Below are 24,742 nucleotides of genomic sequence, written 5' to 3'. Positions count from 1 at the left end.
ATATTGACACGTTGGGATGGTTAGTGTGGCCGACAACTTCAAATGCATGTCCGTTACCATTTTTTAATACACGCTTCCCACATTTGCATAGGGTTACCACGTATTCAGTGGGTAAATTATGTCAGCAAAGGTTGGAACATTCAACACTGTCGTCTGTGAAACAACGCCTTTCTCATTTGCCAGGTGACATTGATTTGGCAGATTTTCTGTTAGGTCCAAAATCCCCTCATACAAATGTTTTATATATTCAGCTTATAGTGAATTTTGGAAACTATCGCAGATGGAGACTGCGGTGCGTCTGCGCCAAATTGATCAAGCTAATTTAGAAAAAGTTCTAGCAGTTGATGATAATAGCATTAATACACTGCCTTACCGTATATATATTTTAGATAATATTGTATCTTCTGTCATTGACATCGTTCAACATGAAGGGTCTGTTTTGTATCATGGTCAAAATCAGTTACGTTTTGTAATGCAGTTTGCTTGGACGTTGTAAACACTCAAAAATGGAAAAGAGCCATCGGATTATTTGAATGCTTCTGCACTGTTTTTGCCGTTTAATTTGACTGATAAACAGAAATTGATGTCCATGAAAGATGCCACATACACATTGTTACATACTGAACAATTAGAACAGTTACCGTTTTTGGTGGCCAAGACTGATTCAGCTGTTTGGTTAATACATGGGGTTATTTCACTGCCTATCTCCCCTTTTTAGTTCACAGCTTGCATGAAGCACTACCCGATTGGTTGATATGAACCCCTCAGCAATAATTATATTAATGAATTATGGCCGCTACCTTTCACCTATAGATGTCAGCGTGCAGATGAGGAAGTTTTTCTTACAGGGGAGGTCTGTGAATCAACAGTAGGACATTCACTAGTCTGTAAACAAGTTAAGCTTCGAGCCTGTAACGTTTCGGCCCCTAATCTAGCTTGTTTTTTAAGAGGTACCCCTGACCAGGATGTTATTCTTGTATTAACTTTGCTTTATAACAGTAGTCATCTTATTTTGAATAACCATGACGGCTGCAGCTTGAGAGCTGGCATCCCGTATATATTAACAGTTTCTCCGCGAGTTACATGTTGCAGCAGTGTCCTATTTCCACCCCTGCATGGGATTATACATAGTTCGCTTTGGCCTTCCATTTCAACTTTGAAAACAGATTTCAATAAACTAAGCAGACTTAAAGCGCTATTGTTTCAACAAGAAGTGGCTCTCACATCGGCTCATGAGACCTTCGAATTGCAGGTGGCGCGAACTGCAAGCGAGATACACTCGCTGCTAAACACCAATGTCCTTTTCCATTTTGGAGAATTAACACACTAAATATGTAATGAATCTGCAATGGAAGGCATTACTCACTTTTTAAACTTGTGGGATTCGGCCTTGTTTCTTCGTTTCAAACAATTTTTTTAGTAATTCTGGCCTTTATTCATTCAATTGTTTCCAGCGCCTTCAGAGGGTTTCCCCTGGTGCTCCTGTTGGGTTGTGCATGCTTGTTCTCCTATTATTGCTTCACAGTGAATGCTCGATCTGTGGAGCTGCCAAACACGGTCCAGTTGCAACAGTACCGCGATCGAATGCAGCATCTCTTTGGTTCTATGCCAGTGGAGTCTTTTGTCATCGACTACTAGCTGACTTTCCGTTATGCCTACTTCACCTGACTTGCACTGCGTACGGAGCTCTTTTCAATGGGTCATGGATGTCTACCTCTCCAATACCACACACACTGTCCTGGAATACTATCTGTTAATGGGTCCGTTGAAGGCCCGTGACCGGTTATGTGCCATGGGTAGGCGTTTTGTGTGCGATCCTCTACTCGGACCAACAGCAGACTTGAATACCTGTGCTCTTGCGCAGCGCCTCATAGACTGCAGTTTCATTGAGGTTAACGCTCCTAACAGCTGTGGGTAGTGTGTGCTCATTCAACCTACTCAACTGGATGGAATACCTTTTTACAATGGATAGGGACAGACAACATTCTGGAGCTCATGGCGTTCCGCTTTTCCTGCTACATTTTTGTCTCTGACGACTAAGATGAATGGATAGCTTTTTTGAGCACCCAATTGGCAAAACGTTTTGTGAAAAATTATACCCTTGCAAAAAATGTGGCCTTCAGAACCAATTGGGTTATGCCTAAGACGCTTTGCCTCTGCTTACCTCTGATTTTTGTTTTTCTCCTAGGGCTAATGCCCTGGCCAAGGGGAAGGTTTCACTTGGCACATGGGGACATTGTCGTTTTTCACTAACTTGGCACAAGCACGTTGCAGCTTACCTGCTGCTTTTGTGCACGTTACTACACGTCTTTATTTTTGCAATACTTTCAATGATTGTTTTCACATGAGAACTCATCGCTGTGTTCACTCTCTGCATGTTCCTGGAATGTTGACTCAACATTATGTGCAAGGTCGAACAATAATGCCCCTTGTTATTTTGTTCTGGCCAGACCTTAGCCCTTAGACAAAACAAACCAATGCAGCTGTTGTTTGGACAGCGTACTTGGGTTTTTAGTGGAGTACACAAATAGGTATAGAAAAAAAGGGAGTAACCCCACTGACCAGGAGACAGGGTACTACAGGTACTAATTAAGAAGGAACTCTCTTGGACCAAATGTAATTCTCAAATGTCATTGGCCTCAACATCCAATCAGTCCAAGGTCTCACATCAACCACAAAACCAAGCCCAAATAACAATTATAAACACATTGATAAAGACTAAAAGTAATATAAAAATAATTTTATTTAAAAAACTGTTTATATTCAAGAAACTAATTATGCCCAGTCACATAATTCATTGACGGACCTTGATTAAATTGATTGATTCTTTTGAAATAACCGTATTATGATGATTTGAATGTTTCACATGTTTGTTGTCTCTCATGTACCTTACACTTTGATCATTTGTTGTTTGTAATTATATTGGTGTCATCTTTTTGATTCAACATTGAATTTGATTTCAATCATGAATATTTTTTAAGGAAACATTTTTCAAATAAAAATATTTTTATATCGACTAGGGGCAGGACCTGCAAGGTTTCCTCCTCAATATAATCCCCCTCCATTTTAAACTATGTACCAATGCTGGTCGTACACTCTGCACTGTAATTTTGGCGAACCAGTGGCTCTAAAGCTTTGTCGGGCCTGGAAAAAAACGTTCAAATTTGGGAAGCGCAGGAATTGTGGGTAGCAAGGACCCTTGGGGCTTCTCACCGACTGATCAGGGGGTAATACTGTGCCTGGCCGAGCCCCACTCAATGACAGCCTTGAATTTGCAATTTGAGCGTTTCAAGAAATACACATATACCCACCCAATACGGGCGTCAGGCTGCTCATAATTCAAATACAGGCCCGCGTATACACGAGCGTAAAGGCTGCCAGGTGCGGGCTGCAGCTCGGTGGGGAACGCACAGACAGGAAAGACCTGACAGGAAGACGTGCTGCCGCAGAGCAGCGAGACGTGGATCACGCTGCACACGTGCAATGTTGCCAGATTGGGCTATTTCCCGCACAAGTGGGCGACATTTTTCCCAACTGTGCGGGAAAAACCCATGCCTGGCGGGGGGCTACTTTTTGGGTGGTATTTAGTGCAGTGTGCGCAATTTACTGGTTTGGGCGGGCGCTGACCACAAGGAGTCCTGGCGTGCGCCTATCACAGTGGCGCAGAAGGTGCTAATTATTGGAGGCGGACCCAAGACCACACACCCACACTTGTGTGAATTGTTGTGAAGTGCAGCCAAGACACCTAGCATGGTAGAGTGTGTGCGGGCCAATGTGACTCCCCAGGGCTGTCAATCTAGTAGCGCGCAAAAGCGCTACCAATGATTGACAGCTCTGGTGGTGACGCGCGCTCTCTATTTCGGAGTTTCGGCACGTGTCACTCGGGACAACAACCCTGGACGACTGCACAGGGTTGGAGGCATAAGATAGCCGTGGAAGTTTCTTTGTGTGCACCCTCCTGTCTCAATTCGGGATCTCCACCCTCTGTGACTCCTCTGCTTCGGTCCTCATGCAGCAACCGACGGCCACACCGGTACATGGTGCAGGCACCCCGTTAAGGTATGGCTGGTATGAACAAACCTGCACCCTTTGTTGATGGCCCCAGTTATAAGTATAGTTATAAGTCAGACATTGACAGTAAATAAGGAAGGCTCCTGTTTCTCTTCTCGAGGAAGAACTAACTGCCTTTATTGCTTGTAGTTTTATCTGTATATCTCTTCGAAGCCCTAACAACGGGCATTTGTAGAGTGATAACATGCTACTTCTGGGAGTATTGGGTGGAAAAGCGTGCTCTTCTTGTGACTCGTGTTTGTATTGTTTCAGTGTCTTACGTGTTTCGCTATCGTGATTGTATGCCTGCGCCTTGTGTAGTGAGGGGAAAAGGAGCGAGACGTAGGATGCATAGGCTTGTGAGAGTTGGGATGTGAATGGAGAGAAATTCGAGAATGTTGTGTGGCCGGCGTGGGACGTATTTTGTGTGTGTGTTTATATACCAAAGGGCCTGCTTCCAGGCTGTGCCGGTGAGCATATAGCTGCGCATAAGCTTTGAATTAAGTTGTGATATATGGCTGTACTAGTGGTGGGGCCTACCAACCTAATGGTAAAAGATGCCAGTATTTCTTGAGCATAATCCTGAGTCTTGTGTCGCCCTTTTCCATCGCTTCCAATACAAGCAGCTCTGTCCTCTCCCCTTTAGACTATCTTGGGAAGAGCTAACTCATCACTGTCTTGTATCGATTATTCTACCCGTTCTTTACTGATGTAAATTGCCATGCTGGGTTTAAACGTGACAGAAGTCTTTCAGCAGTGATTCTCCCCTTGCATTTAGTACAGCCATACGCCCATATCACAGGCAGCCCAGAAGCTCAATTCGGTCACAGCGCTGGAGAGTCTGGCCTGAGCCTTCTCTGTCCCTGCTTCAAAAATGTTGCAGTATGTTGTTAAAGACTGGCTTCACGAATCCTTTCCCTTGCCTCTTTATTTTTTTTTTTTTAAATGCTCTTTTGGGCCTTTCGTGGATGTAAATAGCTTACGCAGTTTAAAAAAATGTACATATGGATAAAATGTATGGTCACTCGTTTTTTTGCTCACTGTGCCACCTCAGTTTTGACCCGGTCATATACAAATCATGTTTTACACTGATCCTCATGGGAACAGTCCAGCCCAGGTCCTCCCTGAACCGGAACCCAAGCAACCTAGGAGGAGTCTCAGCCTAGTTAGGGCTCTTCAGCCAGGTATTGCGTGGTTCGAGTGAGACTGGGATGAGCATCACACCTTTTAGTTAGCAAATATTGGAAGCCTTGTGATGTACTGTTAATTTATTGTTCCATACACATAAGTGGCAGGTTTATGTATGCCTATGTCTGGCACTGCTGTGCTTACAGTATGCCAAGGTGTGGTATTTTCATTTTTCTTGTTTTTACAATTTCTGTCCACTTGCAAGGGCCAATATGGTGGTGGACAATCTATTTGTTGTTTGCTCTTAGACATACAGTTTTTGTAATGTATTTACAAGATCAAAATGGCAACTTAAAAATGCAGTACTAATAGAATCTGCTGTCTGAATCACTCACACCAGCAGTTGGACAAACTGAACACATTAAGCTCTTTGATATTGTTCAATGTCAGTTAGCCCCCAGATTTTGGTAGAGATGCATATTTTTCTGGAACAGTGTCAAAATATGTTTAAAACGATTATCAGTTTCTTCTTACATAGCCGGAGTATCTATATTTATATGTTTAGGTAAATATACACTACTGTCTCTAGGGGCAACTAAACTTCATAAATAATATTGTAAAGTGTAAGAAATTGGGTTATTAGTTGAGAGCAGTGAAAGCCCCACTCAAATAATAAACACAGTCCTTGTCAGGGTGCGCCACAAAAGGCAATAAATACATTTGTGATTATCCCACTGGTAGATTGGCACAAAAGCCATCAGGCTTAACTTGAAAGCAATGTGTAAAATAATTATGCAGCACTCCAGCACTAATAAAGTGAAACACAATTCCAATTCCAAATCAATTTACAAAATGGAGCGAATTTGAATTAATAAAATGACAAAATCCAATTAGTAGAACCTAAGATGGGTCTAAGGTTCACATGACAAAGTCACAGTGAGGACTGGTCTTAAAAATGAGTAGCGTTAAGGCAGGTGCCCAGTTAACTCTCTCCCACTATCTGTATATTGAATAGAATGTATATTTGTCCTTAAAATTGTTTCTGATGACTATTTCTGCATAATTTGAGACTTGCAACTTTGGGCTGGTTTTTGGGCTGGAACTGGTCTGCGTTGGGCTGGATTTGGGCTTATATTTGAGCGGCTTTGGGCTTGGGATGGGTCTCAAAATCTGGCAACACAGTGCAGCTGCCGCATAGCCCGCAATGGCATGGCCGCAAATGGAGCGATGAGAGACGCTCTTGCAGCTTCTAAGGGTGCAGCGTGATCGCCGCTGGAAGAGAAAGCACTCACGCTGCACTAAAAGGCCATTAAACAGCACAACTACGCAGAAATTAACAAAATTAAAGCCACAATAGCCAGGAAATAGAAGAAGTCAACTTAATTGCTGATGGAGCAGGAAAAGAAAGAGGATGTATCCCAGCAGCCCCAGGCCTTTCAGGACGTCTGTAGCTGCCTACTGGTGCACCTCTGTGGTTGACCTTTCCCGGTGATCCATGGGAAAGAGAGTTTTTTCTGTTAAAGTTGAATACTGCTGGTTTGGAAAATCAATAAAGTAGAGCATAATCCTCGCCTCCGGTCCTTCCATAGAATTAGCCGCAGTCCAGGATATCAAAGTACATATTGCTGCTCAATGGAGTGTACCAACATATTGATTCAAAAGAAATCATAAGAACAAATTTATAAGAACATGGCTGGACGAGGCATCGGAATCTTACCCCCCCACACACACCACCCGACTCCCAGTGTTATATGTGCATTATATAGCTGTATTTGAATTCAAAGAGCAACATTATTGCATAAATATTCTTGTTGTATGAATGTATCTATAGATTCCACCTGAGGTAATTCAATGCCCCTGTAGGCAGCCCATCGCTGCAAGATCTTACGATGTTTCAGTGGGCATCCTCTAGCCTTAAACACTATGAGTTCCATCTCCATACACCAATCCAGAGCTTTTTACCACTTCCCCAGAGGCGGCAGAGTGCTACTTTTCCAGATTTGATTGATGTCTCGCTTAGCAAGTGTGAGACCAGTAAAAAGCGAATTTGTTTATACCTGTTGCCGCCAATGCAGTTTGCTCTATGTAATAAAATGATTTTGGGATCAGCGGGAATCCTCCATGAAAGCACTTCTCCAAGGCAGGCCAAACTTTTTACCCCAGTAGGGATAGGAGAACTTGGCAAGTCCACACCGTATGTAGGAGGGTACTCGTCTCCCTCATACACCGCAAGCACACTGACGGCGGTATTGCTCCCATGCGCCAAAGGTGGTGACAAGTGTAGTAGGCCCTGTGTAGAATATTGAACTGAATGAAGCGATAACTAGACGCAATCGCAGCATTGCGAGGGCTCACCATCGCCTCGGTCCAATCGTCATCTTTTAGATTTGGAATGTCGTTGACCCAGTTTTGATGAAGTGTGTCTAATGTTGTGTTGTTATGCATGATTATAGTTTGGTATATCTGCCTGATTTTGTGGGCACCTATATCTCCCATTAACAATCGTCCTTCTAGTGGGTGGAATTCTGGGAGTTCAGCCAATGTTGCTATGTACAGGGAGAGGGCGTGTCTTAATTGGAGGTACTTATAGAATTGGTTTTGATGAAGGTGAAAGTCTTCGTGTAGTTGTTGAAAGGATTTTAGAACCACACCCTTCATGACATCCCCAAGTGTGGATATGCCTATAAGGTCCCATGACCGAAAGCCTGGTAGTAACGCAACTTGTTGGAGATCTACACCCCGCCACAACGGGGTTGTTTGTGTCAGTCGCCCTGCCCACCCCATCGCCTGACAACTCGCCTCCACAGCCGAATAACAACTTTTGTGGCTGCGGGCAAGTGGTCTAGCTGACAATGGCTATATAGCATGTCAAGCAACGCGTGGTCCAAAGGCATTATTCTTTCAATGGCATAAGGTGGATCTTTTTGGGAGCAGTACCACCAGTCATTTATATTGAGGAGATGGGAAGCGGCAGAGTAGGCAAAGATATTGGAGGCCACAATCCCGCCACAGTAGGTGGATTGGGTACACGTCTGCAGTGCGACACGAACAGCCCCTCCATCCCATAAGAATGTACTGAAGAGTGAGTTGACCTGTGTGAACCATGATTGGGGAATATCATATGGGTAGTTTTGGAGCCGATATAAAAGGCGTGGCAACGAGACCATTTTAAAGATTGCTGACCAACCATTGAGGAACAAAGGCAGGGGAGACCAGACCCGCACCTCGTCTCCAAACTTGGGCAGAAGGGGTTGCATATTGTGGGCCCAGGACTTCACCGGATCAGCTGATATGAACGCACCCAGGTACGTGACGCTGTCAGATGCCTGCAGCAATTGAGTGGCCCATGTGCCTTACCCCTAGTTTCCGCAAATCGGATATAGAATGGATTTGTGCAAAGGCCCACCAAACACCCTTAGGATCTGTAGTATCCGGGGACCCGAAGATCCTGGATCTGTGAGAAAGAAAAGGACATCATCCGCATATAACACAATCCTATCCGAAATTCCTTATCAATGTCGGTGAGGGGGATCGCCGCGGGGCGTTCCAGCCTCGGCACCATGGCAAGGGCATTATATACTAGTATGATGTTGTAATGTGGGTAGCGTTGTGGCATGAAGCCAGATTGGCCAGGGTGGACCAGTTCAGAGATGTGAGGTAACAGTCGGCTAGCCAGGACCTTACCTAAGAGTTTTGCCTCAAAGTTTAATAGCAAAATGGGGCGACATGACAATGGATCTTCCGGAGGGTGACCCGGCTTGAGACAAACCACAATCTACGCATGCCTCCAATCCGAAGAAGAATCCCCAGCTCTAAGAAATCCTGCTGTGCCTCCAAGAGGGGTGGGCCTGTCAGGGAGATACAACCGCAGAAAAACTCGCTAGGAAACCATTGGGACCCGACAACCGACCTGGGTGAATATCATGTAAAGCCACTGTAAGCTCCTCCAAGGTAATGGGAGCGTCAATTTGGTCACGCACCTCATCCAACAATTGCTGTGAGGATATGTCCCGCAGGAATTCTTGTATCAAATCTGGATAGACTTGCCCTGTACTGGTAGAGGTCAGAGTAGTATGTGGGGAATGCTTAAACCACCATTTTGAGGCATGTTTGAAGGGTACCATCCATACCCCGGAGTAAAGGCGTAGGGGTCGGGCATTGTGGACCTGGCATAGCCAGTGAAGGGTCTTACTCAATTTGTCCCCCCACTGACATATTCGCTGTTGCATCGCCTGCCACACCAATTGTGCCTCATTAGTGAGCAGCTGTTGGATCTGTTGTTGGATCAGGAGGAGCTGTCTGTGGGCTAATGTTCCACCACCCTTCTGCATTGCCTCCTCTAATCCCAGTTGTCGTGTCTCTAATTCTACGATCTGGGCTAAATGTAACCGCTTCACTCCTATATGATAGCTTATGTCGACGCCCCGTATTGTGGGCTTGAGGGCTACCCACAGTATTACCGCGGAGGTAGTGGACCCAGTGTTGGAAGAGAAATACTCAGTAATAGCTTGGTGGAGGGTTGTCGTGTATTTCGGGTCTCTCAAGTGCCACGGCAACATTCGCCAGCGGGGCGGGATTGCGACGGTCCCATGTGGAACTTAAGGGTCACCGGGGAGTGATCAGAAAGGCCCTGTGGAACAATAGAGGTAGATGCAGCCATGTGGAGATACCGTGATGGGAGAGAATTGTAGTCCAACCGCGAGAGGAAGCCACGTGAGGATGAGAGGAAGGTGTACTCGGCAGCTGTCGAGTGATACACCCTTCAGACGTCAGACCAACCCAGGGAGGACACCAAGACACCAAGAGGCAGAGCTTGGAGTAACGCTCAGTGCGTTCTCGGTCTCTGGGGTGCAGCCTGTCGATTTGGTACATTGTGTCATTCCAGTCAGCCCCTATCACCGATAGTCCCTGGGGTAAGATTCCCCATAGGCCCACGACCCTCTCAATAAACGTATGTCCGAGTGGGGTGGGGGGGCATAAAAACTACCCAGTATTATGGACTCTCCATATAGTGTGCCGGCAACTACGGTGTATCGCCTACCTGAGTCCAACCGGTTTGGGTGCATCTAAAAGGAATCCTTCGATAAACGAGGATGGCCGTACCCCGTGAACCTCGGACCAAACCAGAATGGTAGACTTGGTTAAATCCATAGTGCGCTAAGCATGGGGCCCTGTAACCCATCATGTGGGTCTCTTGCAACAGTAAGACGTCGACCTCAGTAAAACGTCGACCTCTAACCTCTTGGCCTATTTTAATACATCGCTCCGTTTGATCCGATCCAGCAATACCGCACATTCCAGGTCATGACCTGGATCTCATTGGGTTAAGCCCTCTGAATCAATCATTAGAGGCTCTTGGGTGGTAGTGGTATCTTAGAGTACAATGTGTGGTGATGGGGATCTGTGCGTGCCCGTGGTCAGCCAATAACAAATGCAACCTATGGAACAAAACTAACGAAACCCCTCTCCCCCGCCCCAAGACTTCGATAAACCAGATGTACCTGTTGCGGCAGGGGCAAGTCCAGAACCCCAACGGGGGTTTCAGGAGGCCCAACGCCAATGGACGCTTAAAGACCACATCCCCCCAACTAACTGTTGTGTTCGAGAGTAAGTGAGACTCAAAAAGGACCACCATGGCCCATGTTCCCTTGTGTATCGAATGCCTATAAGGTTAATATATGAGACTAAACTCTACCACGGGAGACGAAAACAATACAGGGTACAGCGGAGAGAGGTATAGAAAGATAAGCAAGCAGAAATACACTCGTTAATGGGCAACACATTTAAGAGTCCTCTCCCTGCAGGAAACATCCTTTACAACGCAGTCATTACATTGCACTGCTTTTAAAACGCAGCTGTTACAACGAAACTACCTTTACATCGCATGCCTTTACAACGCATGTCATTAGAAGGAATGTCACTACAACGCATGCCATTACAACACATACCATTACAAAGCATGCCATTACAACGCATTATAAGGTAAGTAATGGAGATTTTTAAGTTTTAGGGTGGGTATGGGTTTTGGGGTAGATGGGAATAGTAATTTTTAACCCTACACTATCCAGCACTTTCCCTACTGTTGCACTCACTGGAGTGGGAATTGTAATTTTTACCCCTACACTATCCAACACTTTCCCTACTGTTGCACTCACTGGAGTGGGAATAGTAATTTTTACCCCTACACTATCCAACACTCTCCCTACTGTTGCACTCACTGGAGTGGGAATAGTAAGTTTTACCCCTACACTTTCCAACACTTTCCCTACTGTTGTACTCACTGGAGTGGGAATAGTAAGTTTTATCCCTACACTATCCAACACTTACCCTACTGTTGCACTCATTGGAGTGGGAATAGTAAATTTTACCCCTACACTATCCAACACTTACCCTAATGTTGCACTAAAATTATTATGCGTTGTAATGGTATGCGTTGTAATGGAATGCGTTGTAATAGTAGTTCTTAAAAATGCGTTGTAATGGCATGCATTGTAAAAACATGAGATGTAATGGTAGTTGTGATGTAAAAACCACATTGTAAAAGCATGCGTTGTAATTGTTTGTGTTGTAACGTCATATACTCCTCCCTGCGTCTGGGAACGCCGATTTGATCACGAACAATGTCGCCGCTTGGATGGATCCTTCTTCGGGCGGCCCTTTCTGGCACCCTGCGAGGCATCGGATTCTTGTGGAGGCGGAGAGTACGGCTTGAGTGTAATAGTTTCATCAGTCTATTTGAAGATCTCTTCCGGATTGTCGAAGAAGAGCATTTTGGAGTTGTATAGGACTCGCATCCGTTCGGGGTATAATAGCATATATTGAATGTTATGGTCTCTCTGTCTGCGCTTGGTGGCCACAAAGGACTGACGTAGTTGCTGCACAAGCCGGGTATAGTCTGGGAATATAATTGTTTTGCAAGTTGTGGATCAATTTCTCCGTGTGGTTTCGGGTGAACTGCAAAATTGCGTCTCTATCCATATAGTTGAGCAGCTTGGCAATAAATGGACGGGGTCTCGCGCCCGGAGAAGGCCGCGCCACCAGGGCCCTGTGGCCTTGCTCCACCACTAAGCAGGAAGAGAGAGAACCCTCCGGCATCACCGCAGCCATTGTGTAAGAAATTGAGTCGCTGAGGCCCGCTCACGGTTCTCCAGGAAGCCCTCAGCATCCTCGACTCTTGTAGCGAGCTCTTGTGTGAGAACCGTTAGATGATTTACATGCTTATGGAGGATTGTGACTGTGTCTTCTACCACCGAGACGTGGGATTCAGCTTCAGTAATGTGGTCAACTGCCTTGCGGAGATCCTGACAAATGGAGGACACCTCTGTACTCACTGCTCCGATGTTGTCCTCCAGCACATCTCGTGACTGCGTAATTGCCGCCAGTAACGCTGCATTACCCGGCACCATAGCAGGAGCCAAGGCGCCTTCCTCCACGCCAGTGGGGGCAGTCGTGAATTGATCCAGTGTGCTTTGTTTAGCCGAGGAAGTGGGTGCTTTGTCCTTAGCCATAGTGATCAGAGCGGGTGCGACAGATGGCGAGCCCCAATCGACACTGTCATGCGGGGACGGGGTCGGAAGGCCCCGGGGGTCGGCCCTCACGGAACCAGTCTATCCAGAGCAGCAAGCCGCACCATGGCTACCACAGCCGCTTCCGTCATTCATGGACCGACTGCAGGCGGCCCCTCTAAGAGGAGCTCAGCCGCCAGACTGCCAACACCTGGCGCCCACTCACCCCACCAATCAAGGCCATGGCAAGCTAAGGGGATCTACACACTATGGACATCTGTTGAGACGAGGCCGTTGTATAGCGCGTCAAAGTAGATTCCTGATCACCTAGCCGGCCCAAGGCCTCTCTTCTCTGCACCGCCGCTGCAGCGACACCCGTCATGTATCCACTGGGGCCGCAATGAGATTTGGTCGACCTGAGGCCAACGCCAGGCACCATAACACAAGGGACCCCCCTTGCTCGCCCTTTTGTAATCAAATCTTGGTGGCATTCACTGCAAGTTCCGCCGACGACCCAGGCACGCCAATGCACAATTAGCTACCGGTCTCCAGCTTCAGGACACCGCAATGCTGTACCAGTGACACCACAAGAGCGTCTCCATGCAGATTACTCCCGTGCGGCAGCAGTACCACACAAAGGCCCTATAGTTCACCTCTGGGGGGGCCTCACAGTCTCGGGCCATAGCTCCACAGCAGTCCGCGGCCACCATGCCTACATGGCTATTACCACTGTGAAACTGTCACACGCCTGGACCGCAGCGCATGACGAGACCAGACCGATTCTGTACTGGAGCCCCCTTAAACGTGCTAGTCTGTGCCGGCCCGGCCCACGGGGCAATCCGGCTGGAATAAGAAGGGGGGAAAGGGAGGGCCACACACAGCTGCAACCGCCAGACCCGGGGTCAGAATATGGGTGGATTAATAGCACGCTGTCCAGCCTCCGATCCCCCTCAAATCGTCAGGTCCTCGGTTATATCAAAGGAGCCAAACCCAAGCCCCGCTACCAAGTTCGCTGCTCCACTGGTGACGGGATTCGTAAATCGGGCCACAGCAGTGTCACTCAAGCCACCGAGTCAAGTCCAGGGCACTCCGGCAGTGCAAGGCGCTCCGCGCCAGGCCCGATATCAATGCAGGGATTTGTCGGCGTCCCTCAGAGCAGATGCACGGCAGCGCACCCGGGAATCCTGTGCACCTAGTCTCCAGTGTCTTCCAGGGTAAGTCGGGACTGTTGAAATAGGGAACTGAAAAGGATGAAGAAGGATACTGGATGTGGTGGGCCGTAGCACTTTACAGGGCGTCTGCCATGTTGGCTCGCTTGGCCACACCCCGTGCCTTTTCACCCACTGTGTCTCTTTGCCCCTTCCTCTCTATTCGTTTTTGCACTTCCTTGGCCAGGTGCCTCTTTCCCCCTTGTGCCCACCACACCCCCTGATGTGGAAATCGGAAATAATTTCTGTTAGCATAAGCTGAAGCCATCTTGTTTGTGGCATCCATTTTGTTAGCTATGTAATTCTTCCGTCTTCACTGTTGCTTGCTCTTCTATTCTGCTTGTGTCATCAACTTTAGTTAGCTCCTTCTGTACTGAGCCAAAGCAATGTGCGTGCTGAGAAAAGGCCTGTAGCTGCTAGAATGCACCTGGCTAAAGATGTAACTGTCAACTATTTTCTGCTGATGTAAATAGTTCTGTTCCCCCTCCCACTTTGCTGACTAAGTGATCTCCCATCTGCCCATGTTTGTCGGTAACTATTCTTGTGTAGGCCTGTACCTTCTATTTCTAACTACATGCTTACTTTGCAACAAACTCTGTATATAAGCACCATGGTCTGTGTATTCAATGTACTACCACAGGCAGCACTTGAGAGTGCTGTGTGGACGTAGTCCCACTCATGAGTGATTAATAAACTTATTTGAATTCCAGCTTCAGTGCCAATCTCTATTTTGTTGGTCTACGGACCTGTGGACAAGATAAGGGTGACCCCTGCACCGGTGTGCTCATTAAAAGGCACATTTCCACATTGACACCAAGTCCCTGCTACTTCTTTGACAAAATAAATCAACTCTTTAGACATGTTAGAGTAACTGTCAAATGTTGCGTACAAGACCAGCTAAAGCAATTAACCTCATTTAGGTATCTTGTGTGAGGGAAGCTTGTAGTAAATTCAATAGTGTGGTACCTAATCTGTGTATGCTTGAAAATCATTTCACCATACAAAAGTCAGAATTATTGGCACTGAAAATACTTATTATTTCAATGCCTTCCACAATACTTAGGAGCATGTTCTCACCTGCAGCAGACAAGCAGGACTAAATATTAGGCGTTTACCAGCAAATCTACTCCTTTCCCTGCGCCTAAATCAGTTGATACCTCTCCAGGCACTTGTCTTTCGGTTGGTGGTCATTTTCTGTACCCTGCTATCTTGTATATCTTGTATATTAAAAACTACATTCAATGCTCTGATATTGACTGTCTCACCAAGGTTTGCTTGTTAAAGCTTTTGTTTTTAAAGAAAGTGTTTTATAGAAATATAATTAGCCTGAATTTGAAAATCAGGCTTGAACTATCTCTTTGGATCACTGATTATCTTTTCATTTGGCCTGGCTTTCTAGGGTGGTGTCATGGCTATACAGATTAACTGGGACTCTGATCTTGACCGCAAAGCAACCCATTGTGTCCCAAAGTATACATTCCGTCGTCTTGACAACAGAGCATCGGACCACAATGTGTCTTCAGGATATAATTTCAGGTAATACGTGTAAGTGGCTTGGAGTGTACAACTCTGCATCATGTATTGTTTTCCATTGACCTTCTGTCCTAGTTAGGAAGACTGAATATTTTTTAGTGAGGACCTGGTCTGGCAGTTTGGGCTGGACATTTCCCATGAGGCGCAGGTTCAAGGCTGATTTGCATATGTCTGGGTCCAAACTGAGGTGGCATGATGAGCAAAAGAATGGTAGGTTGAGATGCTACCCCGGGCGATTTTCAGTGGTTAGACAAATTGCAATCATTCCTCCCATCAACTTTTGTGTGTTTTATTTTCAAGACTTGCCATCTTCGAAAATATTCTACTGTGAGAGAGGAAGGGGGGGCTTCGGATGGGCATGATCTAAAATGAGGTGGGGCTTTGAGTCAATCACCACCTGGCCAACCCTGAAGCGGTGGGGTCAAACGGACGGTTTGGCTTGGAGCACAGCAGCATTGCATAAGCTCCCTGCAAAATAAATAAAAAAGGCTTCTGAGGCTACTGCCTCTATCCTGGGGAGGATGAAAATCCCACACACCAACAACCCTCCACACATTCAATCCCTTCGAGGGCAGACTCCTTGTGGGTGATCCTAAGTGCTATAAAATCACCAAAATCTACCGAACCTGGCTCACCGATAGCACTAACACACTGGCCACCCTTTGGGCAGCCTACGAGAGGGACCTAGACACATTAGACAGTGATGACTGGACAGAGGCCCTGGAGGCACCTAGAGAGGCTGCGGTCTCGGCCCGCCTTATTAAATGTAAATGCCTATGCAGGACCTACTATACGCAATACCGATTATGGCGCGTGGGCTTGGTGGCTTCCTCCAGATGGGGTGGTAGAGGGTACCTTCTTACATTCGGTGTGGAGTTGTATGGCACTGGCTGGGTTCTGGGGAAGTGTTCTCTCCTGTCTGGGAGAGGTCCTCTCATGGGTCATACCTAGGGATCCTAAAATTATCCTCCTCCTCACCACAGAGGGCATAGGGGGCAATAGGTACATAAGCGCACTTCTTTTTCTGGGTCTTACCCTCGCCAAATGGGATATAGCTCAGACAGAAACTCGGCCTTGACTGGTGGCATGAAAGAAGAGCATGGACCACTGTATGGGCTGGAGGTGGCTGTTTATCAGGCCAGAGGAATCCCTCAAAAGCACTTTAAGATTTGGCAAAGTTGGGAAGTCTTCAGAGGAATTATTTTGGAACTGATACGCGCTCATGACCCTGGGGTCGATGAAGACCTTCGGGAATGTTGTTTGGATGATGGCAAAGAGAACCAGACTACAGGAAACCAACCACTGGCGGTCATGTTGACTATTTGTCGGGCTTAGTAAGGGGAGGGTGGGTTGGTCTGTGCAACTTGTTGGTTTTCTTTTCTTGTTCTGAATTTTCTTTTCTTATCCACATACCTGGTATCTACTATTCATTACTTGACATGTCACCCTGGGCCACATAGGGCGTGTATGTGCACTAAACCTAATAAAATATGTAGTGGGAAAAAACACCCACACTGACACTTGGTGCACAGATCCTCCACACACAAACAGAAAAGCTACTCTTTGCATGGGTTTCTAGCTCACTTTGTGCACACTTTGAGACATCAGCCAATATTACCATGTGAGTTGGCAGGTCAGATTTTCATATATACTCAGAAACCTCATGGAAGGCTAGGAAAACGTGTCCCAAAACACCAACCTCATTCCAATAGTTTCAATATATATGCCATCAATAAATAACAATTTCAAAGCCATCTCGATGAGCTTCCCTTGATTGATATACCATGCACAGTCCAGAAAGTAAGACATTTTTAGCACGTTGGATAGAGAGCCTGCAACTAATTTAAAAGACTTTAAGGCTTCCATCACAGCCTTATTCCATGATGAAGCTCTGTCTTGGCATGGCACATAATTAAGGTAACTGAACCTCCAGTTCATTGGACTGGTTACGACATAATATATGGTATAGTGTACCCCTACTTTACTTTGTAAACATATTGCATGTCCACTAGTTCTGTGGACGAATAAAGCCTTGTGGCTTTAGGCCCTGTCCTTTTATGAGGTCACAGTTCTCTAAGGTTACTTGCATTTATCTATTAAATGTGTAGTTGTTTATATTATCCTATTATCATATTACGTTGTATTTTTACCCCAGGATAGAGCTTGTGATCTCCCAAATCAGACATGTATTTATTCCAGTCATCTTTGCTTTGAATTCTGGGACTTTTGTTTTGTCTTTACAAAAACAGGACTACAAATTCCAGAATGCACTGAACAAGGAGACTGGGTGCACTGCATTCTTCAGTACGGATTTACTTGCAGTCTTGTGTTTGTTCTGGTGCTCTGGGTGGGCAAGCAGGAACAGTTATAGGTGATTCACAGGTGGTGGAAATAGGTCCAGGTCCCTCCTACCCCCGGCAAACGCAACATAGAAGCATCATGGCCATAAGGGGATGCAGCTCCACCAGCAGTTAAGACATAGCTGTAGGCGGGGCAGGCAGGTACCATCTGGAGAACCATTTGATGCTGAAATGGCTCCCTTCAGCTGGTGAAGTCATGGAGGAGTCAGTCAGGGAGTCCTTAAACCCTGCAGAACTTAAAATCAGAAGCTCTGTGATGTTACTACTTGCTTGTAATAAGATATTATGAGTGAGCAGTAAATACATTTTTTCACCGGAATGTCCTGCCATCAGAACGCATATAGATCTCCTATGTTTAGAACATCTATGGTGATATTATTCTGTTTGCAATGTTTGTGTGTTGCCTGCATTCCTATGGCTGGAAAGTAGAAACCCAGACACTGAAGTGTGGGAGGGTGTAGAAGGTCTACCTTTAGAAATTCATTGATGACCTTGTTAGCAAAGGGCTGCTGATTAGTTCTTACTAAGCACTAGATGGTATGGGTGAGACAACAGTTTCTGTTCAACTTCAGTTTCTAGACATGGCCTGCACCTTTTTGTTTGTCCTTTTTCGTTTACAGAAGGCTAACGACAACTGGGTGCACTGATCTCTCACTTCATTGTGCCTGTATTTTGGATACTCATTTTTAAAGCCAAGCACATTTCTTCCTGCTCTCTGAGCTATCACTTTGCACAAAGGCTGTGTCTGGAAGGAGCCTAAGAATCACAATTGAAGCAGAACCACCCAAACCAGTCCTGAAGCCTGAGACAGTGGCTCCACATCGCCTATATGGAAAATGTGCATAAAAGAATAATACAAACTGTCCCACTTTGTTCCAGTCTAAAATTCCTCTTTACCAAGGAAAGGAATGTCCTGCAGAATACTCTAAGAGTTCCTGTGCCTGACGACTCGTCGCCAAAGGTGAAAGGACATCCCCTGAAGTCTGCACTTTCTGCTAGAGAAGCAGGGGGAGATGGAGATATTGTCTAGGAAGAACATCCCAGCATGAGAAGCACTTTGAGAAAGCTGACTTTCCAAAGAGAGAAGCCAGCAGTGAGCCATGTTGTGGTGAGGTGCAGTTAGTCTTTTGTGAAGTTTCCATGTGTGCTGCATAAGGCTGAACCAGAACAAGTGTTCAAAATCAACTGGTAGTTTGCTGCAGGCTTAATAGACTTGTGCTGCTGCTTCCAACACTGAGTGAAAGTCACATCTCTGTGAGTGGAAGCCCTGATCATCCCGGAGGCCACAACTGCCAGAAAGACACAACGACAAGGGACAGGACCTGGAGGCCACACCAAAACACCTGTCTGCAGCTAGCCTGGAAGTCCTCTTCGTCTAAGAATGAGTGCAGATCTGAGTCGCATCTTGGATTCCGGTGGTTTCAGTACCATTATATGGCCTCCATGGGGAGTTCTTCTTTGCGGAATGTCCTCTAACCATGAGGGACATAATTTCCTGCCTTCCGGCCATCATTTTGTTTCTCCTCGTGACTGAAGGAATTCCTCTCAGCTTTACTCCTTGCAGGAGGTATTGTTTTTATATATTGGTTTTTGGGACTTGCTCCTTAATACATTGTGGCTTACTCCAGCTATTTTAAAAGGATAAAAACTCACGTCACTGGCCTTTTTACTTTTTATTTTTCAATAAAGGGAGACTTAATTAGTTTTTTTCACACATGATTGATTGGGATATTTTTATTACATGGGCAGATCTAAACATTTGCTACACTCTAGTAAAAAGTTCACCACTCGACTGCCTCTGTCGCACTCAGTCTCTCTGGTGCCTCCTATGGATGACTTGCATAACTCTGTCAATATGGCTCATTCTAACTCTTCCAGGGCAGTATCTTCGTCCATTGTGCCATCAAAATGTAATTCACCCTCCTCTGCTAACAAAAGACTTAAGCAAGATCCTCCTTCTCCACCGAAACCTGCTTCGTCTGTTTCTTTGGATATGTTTTAGAGGAAATACGTGCTTTACTCCCATTTATTGAGGAAACCAATACATGCCTACAGTTTCTGGACACTAAATGGTTTACACTTGACTCCAGGTTGTCCACGGTCGAACAACACGTGAGTACCCTTCAAGATACCTCTACAAAAATCTCATCTCTGGAGAGGGAGATGATACGCTTGAAGAAATCTGCTGAGGATCTTGAAAACAGAAATAGGCACAACAACCTTCGGTGACCTTGTGACCTTTTTCACCTCTTTTCTTCCGAAGCTTTTAGACCTCCTTGCTTCAGTATCTCTGAATATCCAACATGTCCATAGGCTGGGTCCTCGCCTCTCTTCTGCATCTGCTCCCTCAAGGCCTCGTGGCGTGATCCTTCTATTTTTTTAAATTCACTAACCTTTTGCAAGTCTTAACCGTGGCCAGACTTAAGAAACAACTATTGTGGTCAGGATTTAAAGTGTTATTATCTCAAGACATCTCCACGATAACAGCTAAACGTCGGAAGGAGTTCCTTCATCTCAGACCAGCTCTACGTGCCATGGGTGCGCAATATGGTTTATTTCATCCATGCTTGTTCAAAGTAACTTTTCAAAACAGCACTTCTATTTTTGAAGACCTGCAGATCTTTGAAAATTTCTTCATTCACATTCCACAGCCTACATGGATACAGTTGATCCTTCTTCTATAACTTGACTCGTATGTGACAGTCTCTAATAATTTTGAAAGTTCCATGTAACGTTCACTTTAATCCTCATTTGTTACTTCCTTTAAAGGTTATGTTTCGGTGGTTGTATCTGTTTATAGTCATCCTTTTTGTCTTTCTTTGTTTTAATCATCATTACAGGTCATCCAGGATCCCTACGTATCCATAACCCTGCCCTTTCTTGATCTTCTGACGTGGTACGTCTTCCCCTGTTGGATGTGCCGTCTTTATTGTCTGTCGCCAGTCCTAGTTCTTTGCTTGTTCCCCCTTGCAGGTATGTACCACACAGTCGTCTTTTCTAACTTTTCTTTTACTGACCTTACTGGATATTTAATTATATATACTTCTTTTTTCAATATTCTTTTTCTTTCTTTACATCAATGATGATCATGTGGTGTTATACGTAATTAGTTTTTTTATATTCAGAGTTGTATCTTGTAATGTAAAAGGTTTTATTAACCCTGTAAAGAGGCAGAGAATATTATCCCATTTAGCCTCATATAATCCTGACTTAGTTTTATTGCAAGAGACTCACTTGATGGAGACAGAGGCTTTGTAATGTAAACGGAATTGGGTTGGTTTAGTCTTAGTGTCTCATACGACCGCTAAGAAAAATGGGGTAATTATTCTATGTCATAAACAATTGAAATGCTCTGTTATATCTCAGGAAACTAATTTGGAAGGAAGATGATTATTAGTTAAGTTGATTAATATCAAAAGAGAGAGAGAGGAAAAGGGGCTAGTTCACTCCCCCTGGTTAATATGTATGAATCAAAGGGGAACTAGCTAGTCGGTAGAAGCTCCTGGTGTTTGTTTAAGGGCAGGAAAACATTTGTTTTCATAAGAAGACCCTCACCCACCAACCTAGTTGGTGGCATGTTTCATCATCGGGTCCCACCCAAAGCACCGAGTGCATCTCGGGTGTGCTTCGACGCCTGACTACAGCAGAGCGGGTTTTTTTGTTTTGTGATTGTGTTGTGATGGTGAAGAGAGTGTGAATTAAAAAAACTGTCCTAAGGGTCTCAGATATCCTCAGGACTATTTTAATAATGGGCCCTTGGCAGTATTAAAAACAAGGCGGTGGATATGAGTGGAGGTGATTAAGGACTCCCATATCCTGTGCAGTCAACATGTTTCAGCCAGGCCTCGTGTTTATACTGGCTTTCATCATGACCATAGAATAGTGAAAAATTAAGTGAGTGAAGAATTAAGGTGGCCAAAATAATGTGAAGACCAGCTATGTGGCGCACTCGCTAAGGTGTGGTATGTGTAAGTGGATGATTTCCTCTAGTGCCGTGGTTCCTGTTAGGAGTAAAAACACAAGACATACACACAAACACGTAGACAATGTAATGAGCTTCGAAATGGTACAAGAGAATAAATGTGACTCAGCTCCGTCGTGTTCGTGCTCTATGCGAGAGAGGAGCGGTAGTGAATGCGGAACGTGACGTTGATTAATGAGTGAAATTAAAACAGACGCTTTTTTATATGCCCTACTGTGCGGAAAAAACACTAGCATTACTGCATGATTCCATCAGAAAACAAATATGTAGCAGAACAATGAAAAAAGGCCCATGTGTTCCGGGAGCGGGCCTAACCTTTAGTCATACATATTAGTTAAGTTGCTCATTAACAATATTTCTTTAACAGTGTTTAACATTTATGGTCCAACTCAACCAGATTATTCTTTTTGGCCTAATAGTACAAAAAAGTGTATTCAACATAATAGCGAATGTTTTTATACTAGGAGGTGATTGTAATTGACCCTTTCATTGATCAACACTCCCAAGTTCGTTTCATCCCTCACAAGACTCATAAACAATTCCAAAGCACAATATCTCAGACACATCTTGTGGATGCTTGGAGACTCTGTAACCCTGATACTACAGAATTTTCTTTTTTTCTCTCTCCCACATGGCACCCTGACCCAATTAGATTACATCTTCCTTTCTAAAGCCTTGACACCGCAATGCTGTACCAGTGACACCACGAGAGCGTCTCCATGCAGATTACTCCCGTGCGGCAGTAGTACCACACAAAGACCCTATTGTTCAGCTCTGAGGGGGGCATCGCCGTCTCGGGCCACAGCTCGACAGCAGTCCGCGGCCACCGGGCATACATGGCTATTACCACTGTAAAACTGTCACACACCTGGACCGCAGCGCATAGCACAGAACCTTATTTCCTCCTCAATTGAACCTATTCAATTGAACAATTTCTGATCATCCCCCGGTTATTGCTGATTTCAATTTGCTCCGCTCACATCCCAAGTCCTCTAGGTGGAGGTTTAATAATTCTCTTTTGGAAGATCCACTTTTTTCTTCCTCTTTCATTTCCTTTGCGGAGGAATTCTTTTCTCTAGTTTCAGCTCCAAATGCTTCACCTTCATTGATATAGGATGCTTTTCCAGGAAAAAGAATCACTTAATTAATCAGCATAACATTTTGCTAGCTAATATCAAATGCCTAGAACCCCAATTTAATACTTCTTCATCTGATTGTACTTTACAGGAGCTTGTTCATGCGAAGCTCGACTTTCGTAGTAGCGCTCGGTATTATGGTGGACGAAATAAAGTTGGCAAACTTCTGGCTAATTACCTAAAATCTCGGAAGGAACGTGTTTTGATAGTCTATTCACTCATTGGATGGAAAACTTCTTTTTAAAGATCAGGACATTTTAGATGAATTTATGGAATTTTATAAAACTCTATATACTCCAGAGGCCTCTTCACATACCTCTTCCATCGACACCTATCTTAGTCACGTTCCACCCCTTTCTCATGAGACCTGGACTTCACACCTCTAGAATCTGATATATCCATCCTAGAGCTATCTCATTCTTTAAGACTTCTTTAGAAAAATAAAACTCCGGGCCCAGATGGGTTCACAGTAAACTTTTATTTACACTCCTCAAATCTACTTCTCCCAAAACTCCTCCAGCTCTTTCAATACTTTCAAGCTACTGGTAAGGCAGAGGGCACCGTTTTAGAAGCTACAATATTTTTATCTCTAGTGAATGTCATTATAAAATTGTTGCCAAATTGCTTGCTTTGCGTCTTGAACCTCTTTTACCAAAACAAATTGGTCTAGAGCAGTGTGGTTTCGTTAAAGGCAGACAAACTTCTGACAATTCTCGTTTACTATTTAATATTTGAATAAGTCCCCAACTCTTTCCTATCTTCTAGCTGCAGTCTCCATTGATGCAGAAAACACTTTTGATACAATGAATTGGTCCTTTTTATTTAAAGCCCTTCATTGGCATGGTTTTGGTCCTAACTTTATTTCTTCAATCTCTCTGTTATATTCGGTTCCTAAGGCTTCTGTTATAGTTAATGGTCTTATTTCTAAAAATTTTTATGACCAACGGGGTGTACAAGGTTGTCCTCTTTCTTCCCTTCTAATTATTTTATCATTTGACCCCTTTTTATCGCATATCCGCCAGAATACCTCTATTTCTGGTTTTATCTATGGTGATCAACATTTGAAGTTATCTGCTTATGTGGACGATATCTTACTCTTTATTTCTCATCCTGAAACCTCTATTCCTCCTCTATTACAAAAAATCTCAGATATTTCCCTAGTTTCAGGTTCTAAGATTAATTCTGACAAGACAGAAATTCTCCCCATCACCAAATTTTGTTTCAAACAACATTTTGAAGCTACTGGGTTCCGATGGAATAGTTCTAAAATAAAATACTTAGGCATTTGGTTTAATATGACGGAAGTGCTAGATCGTATTTCTAAACTCCTCTCCTCCTGGAACCCTCTATTTCTTTCTTTGAGGGCATGTCTTGATTCTATTAAATGATGATGACTCCTATTTTATTATATATTTTCTCTATGATTCCCATTCATATCCCAAATGTCTATTTTTTTTAAATTGACTCCCTCCTCTCTAAATTTTAAGAGAACAATAAAAAATCTAGAATTTCCCTGTCACATCTTCGAAAACCTAAATCTACGGGAGGAGTGAACTTTCCCTATTTTCAAATCTATCACAAGGCATTTTGTCTTAAAGTAGCTTCTAAACGGCTTCTTACTAAAGTCTCCCCTTTAACACCTTTACGGTTCAATGTTGAACGATCCTTACTTGCGCCTTTTTCTATGAAGGAAGTTCTTGCCTTTACTACAAAAATCAATGTCACTTCTCTTCCGCTGTTCAAACACGCTTGTTCATTATTAAAAACTCACTGTCAATTGGAAATTATCTCTAGGGATACCTTTCTTCAGTCTCGTCTTTGGTACAATCGTCTCATTACC

General features: G+C 44.6%; 1 protein-coding gene across 1 annotated transcript in view; it reads left to right on the top strand.

The window, feature by feature from the left end:
• LOC146783837 (P2X purinoceptor 7-like) overlaps positions 1-24,742 on the top strand; it is a 580,759-nt gene that overhangs the window by 21,797 nt on the left and 534,220 nt on the right. Inside the window, exons 3-4 of the mRNA XM_085635364.1 lie at positions 15,291-15,427; positions 20,625-20,757. The gene's annotated coding sequence lies outside the window, so the exon portion shown is untranslated. The remainder of the gene's footprint in view (positions 1-15,290; positions 15,428-20,624; positions 20,758-24,742) is intronic.

This window comes from Triturus cristatus, chromosome 11, assembly GCF_964204655.1.
Source record: "Triturus cristatus chromosome 11, aTriCri1.1, whole genome shotgun sequence".
Classification (NCBI taxonomy): Eukaryota; Metazoa; Chordata; class Amphibia; order Caudata; family Salamandridae; genus Triturus; species Triturus cristatus.
Note: the sequence above shows the minus strand (reverse complement) of the source record. Positions and strands in the feature narration are given on the sequence as shown.